The 15,000-nt window shown below is 33.8% G+C and overlaps 1 protein-coding gene across 9 annotated transcripts in view; it reads right to left on the bottom strand.

The window, feature by feature from the left end:
• The window catches only part of LOC149131760 (uncharacterized), a 1,392,655-nt gene that overhangs the window by 163,938 nt on the left and 1,213,717 nt on the right, over window positions 1–15,000 (bottom strand). Inside the window, exon 7 of one of the 9 annotated variants that reach the window (XR_016245176.1) lies at window positions 13,642–14,180. The exons of the other annotated variants lie outside the window; for them this stretch is intronic. The gene's annotated coding sequence lies outside the window, so the exon portion shown is untranslated. Of the gene's footprint in view, window positions 1–13,641; window positions 14,181–15,000 lie in introns of those variants that run through there. 9 annotated transcript variants of the gene reach the window in all.

The following is a 15,000-nucleotide window of genomic DNA, read 5'->3' as shown; positions in this document are numbered from 1 at the left end:
TGTTGTTAATATCCTGCTTTTATTATTATTATTTTTCTTCTTTCACACTTTTATTAACCATTGGCCGTTTTAATTGGTTAAAATGAGAAAACATTTTATGCAATATTAATCATAAATATTTTTGAAAAGTTTTCTAATTTAATGTGTAAACAACAAAGAATGTTCGTATGGTTATCGTAATCTTATTAATGATTCTTCTTTTAATGTGATTCAATCACAAAGATGGGTATTTTCAATTAATTTTATTTTATTTATATATTTTTTATAAATTTTATTTTACAAATATCAAATTTTCCCTTCTTTTATAATTATAAGTAATGATAGAAGATAGAAAATTTAGAGAAATATCTGATATTGCTTAATTGTATTGAAGATTTTATTTATTTATTTATGAGTGACGATGTGCTAACATTAAGTTTCCCTCAAGATGAATCGGCATACGGGTTTCGAATCTTTGTTAAGTCAAATTATTTCAAAATTATATCAACTCCTAAAATAAGTTTTTTAAAACACGCAAGTCAAGTTGCCTTGTTCACTAATTTCGTGGAAAACATAGGTCCGTTGCACCTCATCTAAAATATAATCTATCTTTCTTTGACAATTGGAACGCGTTTTCCATACTTGAGACGCATATAATGCTCATATACCATTTATGATATTAGATGTTTGCTTTTATCTTGCGGCGGCAATCATGTCGACGTTAATCACTTTTGCAAATCGTATTCATACCTGTTGGCATTATTTGCCTCATGTCGACCATCATTTGGTATACCTGTGATTGAAGGCATTCCAGTCGTGAGCTTCCCACCACTTTATAGACTATAAGACTGCAGATATAAATTTTTTCCCCATGTTGAACCCGATCAGTTATACCCATAATTGAACAAATTTCAGACGGGACCCTCCAATCTGTTTTCACTCGTGGTAAAATTTAAATAAACATCTATCCAATGTGTTTTTCTTTTTAGAATGGTAGGGATATCAGGGATAACATAAAAAGAAAATAAAGAAAGAAATTCAAGTAAGATAGATGTTTGGTTGCTATATCTAGCATGTCATATGACTTAGCAGAAGCAATCTAATTGGCTCAGTTGGTACACTCACTCACACAATTATGTGGTTCGAGTAGCCTTGTCATTCATCTCATCTAAGAATAAAAATAGACGTTATTTGAATTCTGTGTTGAGAATGTATATCATTCGATTTCAGTTCATGGCTGTTCACAGTCACGTTTCTATCTCCATATATGTAACCAGTTTTCAGAAACCACGTATGTCCAGGCGCAATATGTATTTAATTCATTTTTATTGAATTCTTTTCTGTAATCCACTTACACTACGGAATAATATACAAATGTATGTTTTCGTGCATAAATGTATGAATGCATTTTGTGTACGTGTATATATTATATGATACATATATATATATATATATATATATATATATATATACATACATACATACATGCATACATACATACATACGTGTGTGTGTGTACGTGTGAGCATGTATATACGCATGTATGTCCTTGTCGAGAGGGGCAACTAGTTTCGATAGTCTAATTAGTGATGCAACAAGAACAACAACAACAAAAATTCATGGTGCAGCATCACTTACTAATAATCACATGAAAGATGAATAGAGAGGAATGCGTGTGTGAGTGTGTGGCTGCTTGTGTGTGTGTGTGTGTGTGTGTGTGTGTGTGTGTGTGTGCGTGTGTGTGTGTGTGTGTGCATGCAGGACATACACAAAGAGACACAGAAGACAACATATGTGTGTAGGAGTTTGCATGCATATTAGAGCGCCTGGGAGCGTGACATTGAACTAAGGATGATTGAAAAGTTGCAACGCTCGTTTTATTTTGTTTTTGCTTTAAATTTGTATTCTGTTTTTTTTTTTTATCTCATTATTTAATCTATTCTTTCTTTGATTCGATTCTTTTATTATTTTTTTTTCTTTATTTTTCTGTCTGGGATGTCTAATTTAATTAAACAACTCATTTTTTTTTTGTAAAATAGACTCACACACTCACAGTTACACATGTGTACATTTACGTATATATGTGTGTGGGAGCGTGTATGTGTGTGTGTATGATTGTATTACCTGTATGTGCACGATATATATATATAAGTATGTATGTATATACATGTTCATACATATTTTTCACGCACACATATACATGCATATACATTCACGCCCATCCACACAGACGCATGTGCATAACACACTCACATACACACATATACATACATAGAATGCCGATCTACACATGCACATGTGTATGTTTAATGATGCTGAGCACATAACTCTTACGTCATCTCATTCACTGAGTAACTTAAGCTTGCAATACAAATCGCGTTTCGTCCTGACTCATTACTCATCGGTCTTCTTCGGTAAATTATTAAACTGTGTCAAATTATCACCGGGTTGTTAATAAATGAAATGCTATAAGACTGTGACGTTATCAGGAACTGTAGTTTTTCGCACTCTGGCTCCACAATTTAACGGTGTTTAGTTTTATCCCTGCACTGTCTGAAATTGAATTCAACATTATCGTACAAAATGTCTACGAAAGACAATGTCACAACGGTGTCAAGATTGTTGTAGAAAATAATAATCTAATCGTCATAATATCACACCCTACTTTCCCAAATGTGGATGTGCAGATTGGTTAATCTGGCCATGGCTTTATAATATCTGTAAAGATAAACACGATTGGATTACGATTAATCATGCCTCATTTTAACCCAAATTCATCTGCGGTGAGATCTTAATTACAAGTATAACAAAAACAAATAATCCGTAATCATCTTCTATCTCTAAGAAGTATCTCGCTTGGTAAAATGTTAAATTTATTTTAAACTACTTATCTTGTGTTATGTCATTTATACAGTATCTAATAAAAATGAAATAACTAGAAAGTTTAAAGATTTTGTGATAGGTAAGCATTAAAAAAAGTACAGCTGTACATTGAGTTGCTTGATTCTCAAACCACGTGGAATCTTGGACAAGTGTCGTCTATGGCCTCGAGCTAACAAAATGCTTTCTGAGTGGATTTAGTAGACAGAAATTCCAACCAAGGAGATGTAAACCGCATTAATGAACACCAGCTACGACTAATTTGTAGTAGAAGAAATACTTACGATACAGCTAGCACGGTAGTAACGCCGGTAAATGGAGTCGGGACTGCCTTATATACAAATAAATACGATAAATGCACATGCAGAGAAAAATCAAAATATCCTTTGATGAATCTCTGTGTGGGTACAAATCTTGTATATAAATGTACCGTGCACACAAGGGGAGGGCCGTATGTTTACATTGGGCAGACGGCTGATTCATCTAAGAATCTTTATCGTAACCATGTTGCCAGCTTTAAGACAATCAAGAAGAGAGATTCAACATCTTTGGCAGATTTTGCATGGCGACTGAAGGATTAATTGGGCCACAATAAGGTATGCGAAACCATACGATATAATTTCCAGGAGATGCCGTCTCTGCCCCGAAGAATCCCTGATCTATTCTGTGGACTAACAAGAAGATAATTAATAGGATTTTTGAACGCCTCTCGAGATGCCTACATGCATATAAATGTACTTCCGCACAATGCATTCAGAATGAATTTTGAGTAACCGTTAACTTTAATTTACTTTAAGGTATGGATGACTTAAGTTTACTTCTAACCTCCCCATTCTTATAAACACCAAGTGGATAACTAATTCGCTCTGTGATCATAAGTGCACCAAACCTCACGTGTGCGTATGCTCACATTTTTACGGATGTTTGTACGAGCGAGTGTACTGGCGCCATGCAGCTTGCCCGAAGGCGATTATACATCCATGTCTGTTAACGGGTATTTTTAATACTTTTCTCGCTGGATTGCGTGTTTGTTTCTCTTGTTGCCATCTGTGATTTTATTTTTGATCTTCTATATAAATTAAGATATTTCCTCCGTCTGGCGGCTTTTCTCTCTACAAAACGGAAAGTTATATTGCGGAATAGTTATTTTAACGAGTTGTATTTATTTATCACCCAACGAGATACATCTGCTCCTGAATCAGTTGTTGAGTGTCCAACCCAAGTGGAATCGATGCTAGATATGTCAAAACAATTGTCGTGATTAATAATACATTCTCGTATATTCCATCTTCCGTCTTTCATTTGCCATATATATATATATATATATATATATATATATATATATATATATATATATATATATATATAGTTACAATGAGGAGAATTAGGCCTCTTATAGGGATATTTATATCCAAGATACACGGGTTTAATATATTGTAATTTGAAATCTAATGGATTCAAATTAATTTATTAATTAATTAACATATTCACTAACAATTGTTTCATTTCACAACAAACATTAAAACTACAAAGCATATATAAATATATAACTTTGCATTTTAAAATACCTTGGATGGAATATCATCATTCCAACAGAACATAATGTAATACTGGTATTGTCTTTTTGTGCACCAGTATGATTTTCAATCCAAGGTATTTTAAAATGCAAGATTATATATTTATATATGTTTTGTAGTATTAATTTGGGTTGTCAAATGAAACAATTGAAGGTGAATATGTTAATGAATCAATATCTGTTAGATCTCTCCGTTTTCAAACTTAATGATAACATTATGTATATATATATATATATATATATATATATATATATATATATATATGCGTGTGTGTGTGTGTATGTGTGTGTGTGTGTGTGTGTGTGTGTGTATGCATGCGTAATTTTGTCTTTGTGTATGTCTGTTACCGACGCTTGACAACCAGATTTGCTTTGTTTATGTTCCCATAACCTAGCGGTTCGTTATAAAGTGTTCGATAGAATAAGTACGAAGCTTTCAAAACCCTAGGATGGAGTAGTTCGACTAAAATTCCTCAAGTTGTGGTGCCCAGCATGGCTGCAGTCTTATGAGTGAAACGAGTAATATATGAAGGATATGCCTATGCCACTCATTTTCTTTCTTCTTCCTCGGATTTTAAATAAATTCCTAACTTCTAAGGAATTTAAATTCCTAATCCCGCAAAATATTACGTAAAAATAATATTAAAATACTAATCCCGCCAAATATCATGTAGAAATATGTCCATTAAACTAACTGGTGACCAGAGATCACCCCCTCATTCATTATTCTCTGCGTTACATTTTATACCAATTACAAAAAGAAATCTGGCATGTACAGTGGTTGCTACACAGAATCATTTTCCCTAAATCAAATATTTGTAGCTTCTCTAGGCATTCTGAAAATTAGTTATATTAATCAAATAACTCTACCTTTTGATTTCTGTATTTGCCTTGAAGCAATTTTATGCCTCATTAATAAGATCTAGTTGACATTTATTTCTTTTTTCCTTTGCCGTCAGTGATTTCATAAATTACAATATTTACAGTTTTATCTAATTCGCGTTCTATCTTTAAAAACCGTGTGTGTGTTTGTGTGCGTGCATGCCTGCGTTTGTATATATGAGAATGTGTTTGCATATATGTGCATATATATATATATATATGTATATTCTTAGATAGAAAAATATATATGCATAAAAACATATATATAAATATATATATATGATATTATATATATGTGTGTAAATATATATATATATATATATATATATATATATATATATATATATATATATATGTATAAATATAGGTATATATATATGTATGTATATATATATATATATATATATATATATATATATATATATATAAATCTGTGTGCTTGTATGTGTGTATATAAGATATGCCTGTATAATAACATATGGGCATACATATGTGCTGTGCATACACTTTGACATCAACGATAAAAAAACAAACACTAAAAAACAAAATGCAAAGTCTGATGAATCAATCATACAGAGAGAGAGAAATATATAAATTAAAGAATAAAATAATCCGAATAAAATTTAATAAAATAAAATCAACAATCAACAATTGACACTAATCTTGTCTGACACCATTGATATCTGCTTTCTTTACGTTTGTTTATTTTCACTGTAAATTAGAATAGCATTTTCTTGTACTATGGACACAAGTAGCGAGAGAAAAAAGGACATAGGATGGCATAAAAGTGACAAGAAAATCATGGTCAAAAGAAAAACGCAATCAGTAAAATTGTTTGCAATTTCAAAATGACGGTTGTTTTTCAGGAATTGGTTGCGTAGTATAGAAATAATTTATTCATATTCATGCTTTTATATATACATCTTGATGCATATATATATATATATATATATATATATATATATATATATATATATATATATATATATATATATATATATATGCATGCTCAAATGCATACATACATACGTATATATATCATATGGTTATATAAAGTACATGTGTTATATTCATATGCGTATGTGCAAGAATATACATACATACATGCACATACATACGAACGTACGTAGTACATACATACATCCATACATACATACATATACATAAATCCATAAATTCATTCATATTCTTCTTTACTCTAGACACAATGCCCGAAATTATAGGGGAGGTGGCCAGGGGATTAGATCTACCCAGTATGTAAATTGTACCTAATTTATTGATAGCAAGAGGACAGAAAGCAAAGTCGACGTCGGCGGAATTTGAACTCAGGACTCAGAACTAAGACGATATACCGCTAAGCATATCGCCCGGCGTGCTAACGTTTCTTTATTGCCCACAAGGGGCTAAACATAGAGGGATCAAACTAGGACAGAAAAAACGATTCGGTCGATTACATCGACCGCAGTGACTAATTTGTACTTAATCTATCGACCCCGAAAGGATGAAAAGCAAAGTTGACCTCGGTGGAATTTGAACTCAGAACGTAACGGCAGACGAAATACCGCTAAGCATTTGACCCGGCGTGCTAACGTTTCTGCCAGCTCGCCGCCTTATAAATGCATACATATTGAAAAATAAAGCAACTGTAACATTTTTGACTTTTTAATGGACAGTATTTTCTGAAATGTATGCGCCCACATCCATAACATGGATTAGAACGTGGCGCTTTCTTTTTGGTTGTAATTTCCGGTTGGCATATTTGTATTGTTGAGGCATCCTTTTCTTGAATTTTTTCTACATCACAGCGTGGTAGTGGGGAGCCATTCTACGTAGACTTAAAAAGATATAGATGAATACCATTCGAATAACGTTGCGCTAACTTTGAGACAAAAGAAGGGACGCATCACACATGCATAAAATGATACGCCTCGTCAGATGAATGTAACCACATGCTTGAAATAGTAGGAATATAAAGCGAAAAGTGAACGATCAAAGAAATGTTCAAAGAATGTTATTGTGCTAAACTAAAAAGCAAAAGAGCACCTCATGTTTTTGGTGATACTCTCTAATGAAACAGAAAAAAAAGTAGCGAAAAATAATTGGGAGAGAAGAGAAAGAAAAAAATGTGTTACACTTTCCACAGTAGATCTGCGATATGACCAGATGTGATTTATTATATATATATATATATATATATATATATATATATATATATATATATATATATATATATATGTAGAGCATCTCGCATACCAGAATGTGTGCATCGTTATATTTCGTTGAGGTTTGAGTACAAATCTATTTCAATTTCTACAGTATTTTCATTCGCCCAGCATTTATGACAATATATATATATATATATATATATATATATATATATATATATATAAAAAAGAGAAAAAGTCTTGTATTGATAGCAATTTATTAAATTTTAGCTCACTACAAAAATGCCTGGAGCCTTCTTTTGATAATAATTGTTATATTTTACAAAGTTTATTGCTGTCTACAAAACATCAAACAAAAATATCTATTCTAGAATTTTCTATAAAGCATGCATTAACATTCCAATGTACATCTGTTTTTCTGAATGATAACTCAGTAAACAGGCTTTAACGGAAAGCATATTATTGTTCTCAGTGGTGCTAAGGTTAAAAAGAACTGGCACTCCGTCGGTTACGACAACGAGGGCTCCAGTTGATCCTATCATTGGAACAGCTTACTCGTAAAATTAACGTGCAAGTGAAATGAGTACGCCATTAACACGCGCACCCTCAACGTAGTTTTCAGGATTGAGCATGACACAGGAAGTAACAAGGTGGCCATTTAGAATGCAAATGCTACTAATTTCTACCAACAGAGTGGACTGGAGCAACGTGGAATAAAGTGTGTCTTGCTCAAGGACAAATCGTGCCACTGGGTATCGAAGTCACAACTTTACGATCATGAGCCGAATACCTTAACCTCTAAGCCACGTACCTTCACAGCACCTGGGTTAGTGTTTATCTCATTCGGGCTCTTTTAGCTCCAGAAAGAAACGCCGTTTGATTTTGTAAGACACTATGATAATGAATCATCTTTTAAATATCACATATATGCAACCAAAGAATTTCATTTGTGTTTGTTTAGATTTTAAACAAATGCATGTGCAAATAAAACGCAGATTTAAGCAATGTCGATACTCTACTAACGGAAGATTCAGAGTTGTTAGCGGTTACTAAACATTGCTACATTATACACTTAGACATGCTTCTGCGCAAGATTGCGTATATTTGAAATTATGATATGTTATACATCCCAAACGTATTGCAATATGTGCTGCAAATCAATATTAATAGCACAAATCAATGTTCTTTACGTCGTATTAAGATTAATGCCGCCTTCAGGTGATATTTCTTCCATTTTGTTAAATCTTCTTAATCTATTCATCTGTGCGAGACATATTAATGTTTGTTATATTCAGCAATTCCTCCATCATGTTTCAACCGACTCCTGCATATACAATTAGAGAGGACCAGTTCCTCTACACTTTAAGAGGGGTCTAACGCATATATAAGTATGAATATTATATCAAAGGTATGGATATATATTTGACACTTTCTTGAACGGAGAGTTAACGTTACTCTTGAAATGAATTTATGACAAAAATCATACTAGAACTTGCATTAAAAATAATGGGAAAATAGTCTACGGGTCCTGGCTAAATGAATTACGCAGCTCACAAAATTGTTGCCTATGTAACAGACTAGTTTGAACTGGGAAAATCCTACATAACCGTTGTACACTAACCTAGCAAATAGTCTACCTAGATACAATCTGGATGACCCGCTCTGTATACTGCATGTGCTAGCTAGCACATCACAGGTACCCAATCTTTACTTTACAGAGAGCTGAATGTTTTTGAGCATGCTTTTGAGGCTTCTGCTCCCATCTCTGTTATCCACTATACCCATACAGTCATTGCCAAGCCCAGGATACATTTCCAGTCGCACACTAGTAGTAAAGAGTGAAACATTCCGAGGAATTTTTCTGAACGTCTAAAGAAAATATGGCCTTCCAACTCCTACCGGAAGAACACTGTTACCCCGCTTCTCCATTCTGAGAGACCATGATATGTGAATATCTTATAATAGTCAAATCGGATGATAATGCTTATGCTCCAAAAACCCTCGTCTCACTGATGGTCACCACATCTATATATATAGAGAGAGAGCGATCTTAGATCGTTGAGGAAGTGGTCTTGCTTCCAAGCTGACCACAGGATACGTGCACTCACATACCAGCTCTCAGCACAGCTATGTTTGTCGGAGAATGAACAGGTAAGATCACTTACCTTGATCTTCGAGAAGACCGTATGTTCCAGATATCTCTTCTGGCAATATTTTGTGAAAGAGCTTGGTAACAATCATTTCTCTATAGTAGATTTAAGTTTTCCCTTTCCAGATAGGATGGAATTAAAATACGTTCTTCTGAGGAGTATATTGGAATACAATCTTTTTTCACCTCTTCCTCGCATTGGCATATTGTGAAAATGGAACCAACTTCTTTTCCGCTCCTCACATGACAGATCGAACCCCAAATATTCTTCAAGCATTTCTCAGATTTTTTGGGGGAGAACTGATCCTTTTCGCATGTTTGTAGAACAAGGGTATTAGATTTCAACAGACGTTTTCTTAAATCTTCCCCAAAATCACAGAAAACCTCTACGGAATTTGAACTCAGAGCGTAAATATCCAGAACAAACGCAGCTGATCATTTTGTCCGACGTGCTAACATTTCTGCTGATAACAATTCCTACAAAAATGGATACCCTTGTAATTTTCTGAACGATACAACTATGTTGCAAGCATCTTCTTCACGCCATAGTTTGTTGAATTCTTACAGCTAGATGCCAACTAAATCTCATGTATGTCTATGATCAGATGGTTATAAATCTTTTCAATGCAGATATTCCAACACACGCACGCATGCGCGTTCACACGTACATGCACACACACACACACACACACACACACACACACACACACACACACACACACACATACACAAACACACACGCAAGCTGGCAAACGCATGCACACATATGTTCAAGCACATACACATGCACGTATACAGCAATATTTCTTCAAGGCTATGTCTTTAACGAAACTAATATGTGTGTCTGTGTGTGTGCTAGTGTGTATATATATATATATATATATATATATATATATATATATATATATATATATATATACATATATATACATACGAACATAAGTTACAAACATACATACGTACATGCATGAATATCTGTGGATATATATTAACACAATTTTCTCTGTCCTTCATTTTCTCACTTTTCTCTCAGACTATATATTTATATATGCTTGTATATATGCATATGAAATAATAAAATCTATGTATGTATGTATCTTTCTCTCGCTCACCATATGCATATATGGAGGGAGAAAGAGAGAGGGAGGGCATTTCATGTCTTTCTCAGAGACGAAATATGGTGATGGTGATGACGAAGGAACTACGAACATGTTAGCCAACCGCCTGATACACAAAACAACCCAGCCAACTGCAGTCCTCCTTGATCATAACATTATAAGACGAATAGTAAGCATTCAATCTTCAAAGCTTCGATTTCCAATTTCGACCATTAATGTTTCGCCCAAGCTTCTTACCTCCCCTGTCTCTTTCTCTCTCCTTGTATCTCCCATACCTCTTTCTATTTCCCTTACCTCTCTTTCTTGCTCTCCCTGTTGTTCTATGTTGCATTCTATCCTTTGTCTCTCACTCAGTTTCTCATTTACATTTTCATTTATATTCTCTCACACTTTTTCTCTCCCTTGGTTTTTCTCACAGCCTTTCTCTTTCACTTCTGTCTATCATATTTTGTATCCTTTCCTTCCGCTCTATCTTTTCCTTCATATGTCTCCCCCTCTCTCTCTCGCTCATATTATCTTACCTTCGTTTATTACTACCGTGCAGTCACTTCTCTCCTTCTTTTCTCTCCCTTTGCTGTCCTTTTTTTAAAAAATTGCATCTGTCTTGGCTTTCTCTTCTCTCGTTTTGCTTTTTCTTTTCTTGATCTCGATATTTCTCTCAACCTTTCTATATTTCTCTTTCCTTTCTCTGGCTCTCTCCTCTCTCTCTCGCTCTCTCTTTGTCTCTCTCTCTCTCTCTCTCTCTCTCTCTCTCTCTCTCTCTTTCTCTCTCTCAGTCCCGATCTATCTGTCTCCATTTTCGTCTTCTGTTCATATGTGATTTCGATATGTCTTCCACGTGGATGAATATCTGTTTCTCTTCTTACCACTAACCAACCAACCAGCCAACCAACCATAAGTCAGTCACTCAATCACTCTTTGCTCTTTACAACTCCATACTATCATGATATATGAGTTTCCAATAACGGTATATGGATTGTATTCCAAGGTATTGGTGCTGGAGTGGGAATTGATTACAAAGCTTATAATAATATCGAACAATGTTCAGATACATTTCTTTTGTGTTCGGTTTCTTCTCGGTCTTGTTGCCAGTGATTGCTACCGTCGTATTCTTCATTGTGCTTACGTATCTTGGAAACACAGCACAATTACAATTTTCCTTATGGCTCATTGATGTTAAATATGTATATCTTAGTTTAAATTCATCTTAGTAAATATATTAAACATACTTTTGAAGCAGTTCTTTTAAAACTTTGAAAAATGGTTAGCTGCCAATTATATCATCTTATTATAACGTTACAATAATATATTACTTCTAATATAGGCACAATACTCGAAATTTATGTCTTTATTTCTATCTGGTGCGGAGTGTGTGGATACCATCAACCCGAATAGTTGACTTTTATTTTATTTATCGACACCAGAGATATGAAAATAACCTAGACTTCAGTGATATTCGAACCCCATATATATATATATATATATATATATATATATATATATATATATATATATATATATATATATATATATATATAGAGAGAGAGAGAGAGAGAGAGAGAGAGAGAGAGAGATTCAAGGTGAATATGGTACTTAAGTTTAGGCACTAGAATTAAGTATGGTATTATCGATAAAATTTCAAAATAAGGTGAATAAAATCAAAATAAGCAACAAGGATATCCAAAGTTAATGCAATAGGATCGTTTCATGCGACTCCATTTATTTAAGCAATGTGAACATTACATCAAATGTAAAATGCAGAGCATTTGATGTAATGTTCACATTGCTTAAATAAATGGAGTCGCATGAAACGATCGTAATGCATAGCTTAGTTTTTCCTTGGGGTTGGCCAGATTGGAGCAATATCGAGAATAACCAGTCGAAATTGCAACGATAATCTGGATCTCGACTGAAGAGAGAAAACTCCGAATGACACGTCCGTCCTTTCTTTGTATCGTCTATCTGTATGTTTTGTTCCTTTCTTGTATCACCTAACTGTCTGGATATTTTTTCGTTTTTGTCCCATTCTGTATTATATATATATATATAAGTAGGGAAAATTAACTTAAGGAATTCTTTCCAATGCTCTAACAATTCTGACAAGCCACCATTTATATATTTATCATACTTAGCGGTATTTCATCCCTCTTTACGTTTTGAGTTCAAATTCCACTGCGATCGATAAAGTGAGTACCAATTAAGCACCGGGATCAACCTAATAGGCTTATTCCTTTTCTCGAAATTTCAGACCTTGTGCCAAACTTTGAAACCAATACTAGAACATTTGAAGTCGTAGAGCATCAGGTAAAGTATCTTGTAATGTTTAATCACGTCCATTATGGGCTCAAGTTTCTCTGATGTCGACTTGCGTATTATCTTTTTACGGGGTCGATAATATAAAGTACAAGTCAAGTATTCCCATTGATCTATCGTGACTCTTACAATAAATGAATAAAACCACAAAACTGGTATCTTAAAATATAATCTCTCCTAGCGTTCGAGACTAATTTATTTGAGACAACCAACTGTAATTGACACTTGCTTTGGCATTGTATCCCATCATGCATCAGTTCTGATACATTTTCTTGGCACGTAACTTACTTCATAATAAATGAAAATTTGTTTGGTTGAGTCAAAATAATAAATGTAAGCCATAAGATGAAGGTAAGAAAAAATTGAAGGTTTAAACAACAGGCATTTAAATGCTTTTCGAATTTCAAGTGCAATTCCAACTTTTGGATTTACATGTTGCTGTAATATTTTTTGCATTTTTATGAGATTTCAAAACATTGGCTTCTCTACATTTTTTTTTTTAATGAACAATTAGAACGAACAATTAGAACCGAACCATTCGTGATCTTGACTTGCCAAAGTAACGTGTATTATTTCATGCCACTCAGACATCATGCTTTAAAATCAACAGTACTTCCCTGATCCTGCATGGTCAAGTCTCTAGTGATTATATGTCCTAGAAAATGAATGTTATGTCGATCTAATGAAGTTCAGTATTTCTGTGGTAGTTTATTTTATCGACTTTGGACAGATGAAAGAATAAGTTGATCACAACGATTGAAAGGAGCCTCTCTCTCATATTGCAGCCTCTTTGTTGCAACGCAGGTCGCGGGAGTGAAGCTACTTTCATCTGTTGTGCTTTATATAATTAGGTAAAGGAAAAAGCGACGTATACAAAAATATATATTTTCTTTATTTTACCGAGACGTCCGAGACTTGTGGATGAAAAAGGAATAAGAAGCTACGAATTCCGGCCGAATTCTGGCAACAGGATGGATTCTGCTAAGGTCATTCAAGAGCGAGTTGATGCTGCGAAAGTTAGTGGCGGATTTAGTCTGTCACTTCATGACCAAACCTCACAAGATATTTATAGTTTTACTGCATTCTCCATCAATTTTTTTCCGTTTAATAATTCCTGTCTACAACAAATACAGAGGCATTTCTCAAAATATAAAAACAAAAAATAAGACCAAACGAATAAAAAACAGCGTAAAAGGAATTGAAGTGTTTATGCTTTTCCAAAACGGATTGAGAGCGAAATGTAATTGAACGCGCATCCATTGCGAAATTAATCCATTCCGAATTTACCAGTCATCAGGGGTTTACTGTTGGAGTTACAGTGCCGTATATAAATTACATATAAATACTGTTTGTTTACCTAATACTTGAGCTGATATTAATTGCTCTGGCTACCAGACTGGATTTCAACCAATATTCCGTTTATTGAATCATTCATCATTCTTCCATTCATAACATGGCCTCTAGGAGGATTTTCAAACTTTACAATAGCATTTCATATGTTCGTACGTTTAAGAAATTGCTTGGTTAATTTTCGAACTATTCTACACGTTCGATGTGGTCTTTTCTTTTCATATAGACTGTTTATATACTTACTCATCCGTTAATCTATCTATCTGCTTCTGTATGGGTGTGTGTATATATATATATATATATATATATATATATATATATATATATATATATATATATATATATATACACATTCATATATATAAACATACATACACGTATATATCTGTCCAATTCTGTATTTGTTTCTTCCTCTGTCTATATATGTGTGTGTGTGGGGGGTGTATGTATATATTACAAATAATGTATATTTGGACGTATCCATTTATTGATCTATGTATCGCTGTATATCTCTCCCTCCCGCTCTTCTTCTTCAGTGCCTCTCAAATCCTACACACGAGCACGCGCCTGCGCGAATACACATACGAG

The sequence above is a fragment of the Octopus bimaculoides genome, chromosome 19 (genome assembly GCF_046866305.1).
Source record: "Octopus bimaculoides isolate indiv1 chromosome 19, ASM4686630v1, whole genome shotgun sequence".
Lineage (NCBI taxonomy): Eukaryota > Metazoa > Mollusca > Cephalopoda > Octopoda > Octopodidae > Octopus > Octopus bimaculoides.
Note: the sequence above shows the minus strand (reverse complement) of the source record. Positions and strands in the feature narration are given on the sequence as shown.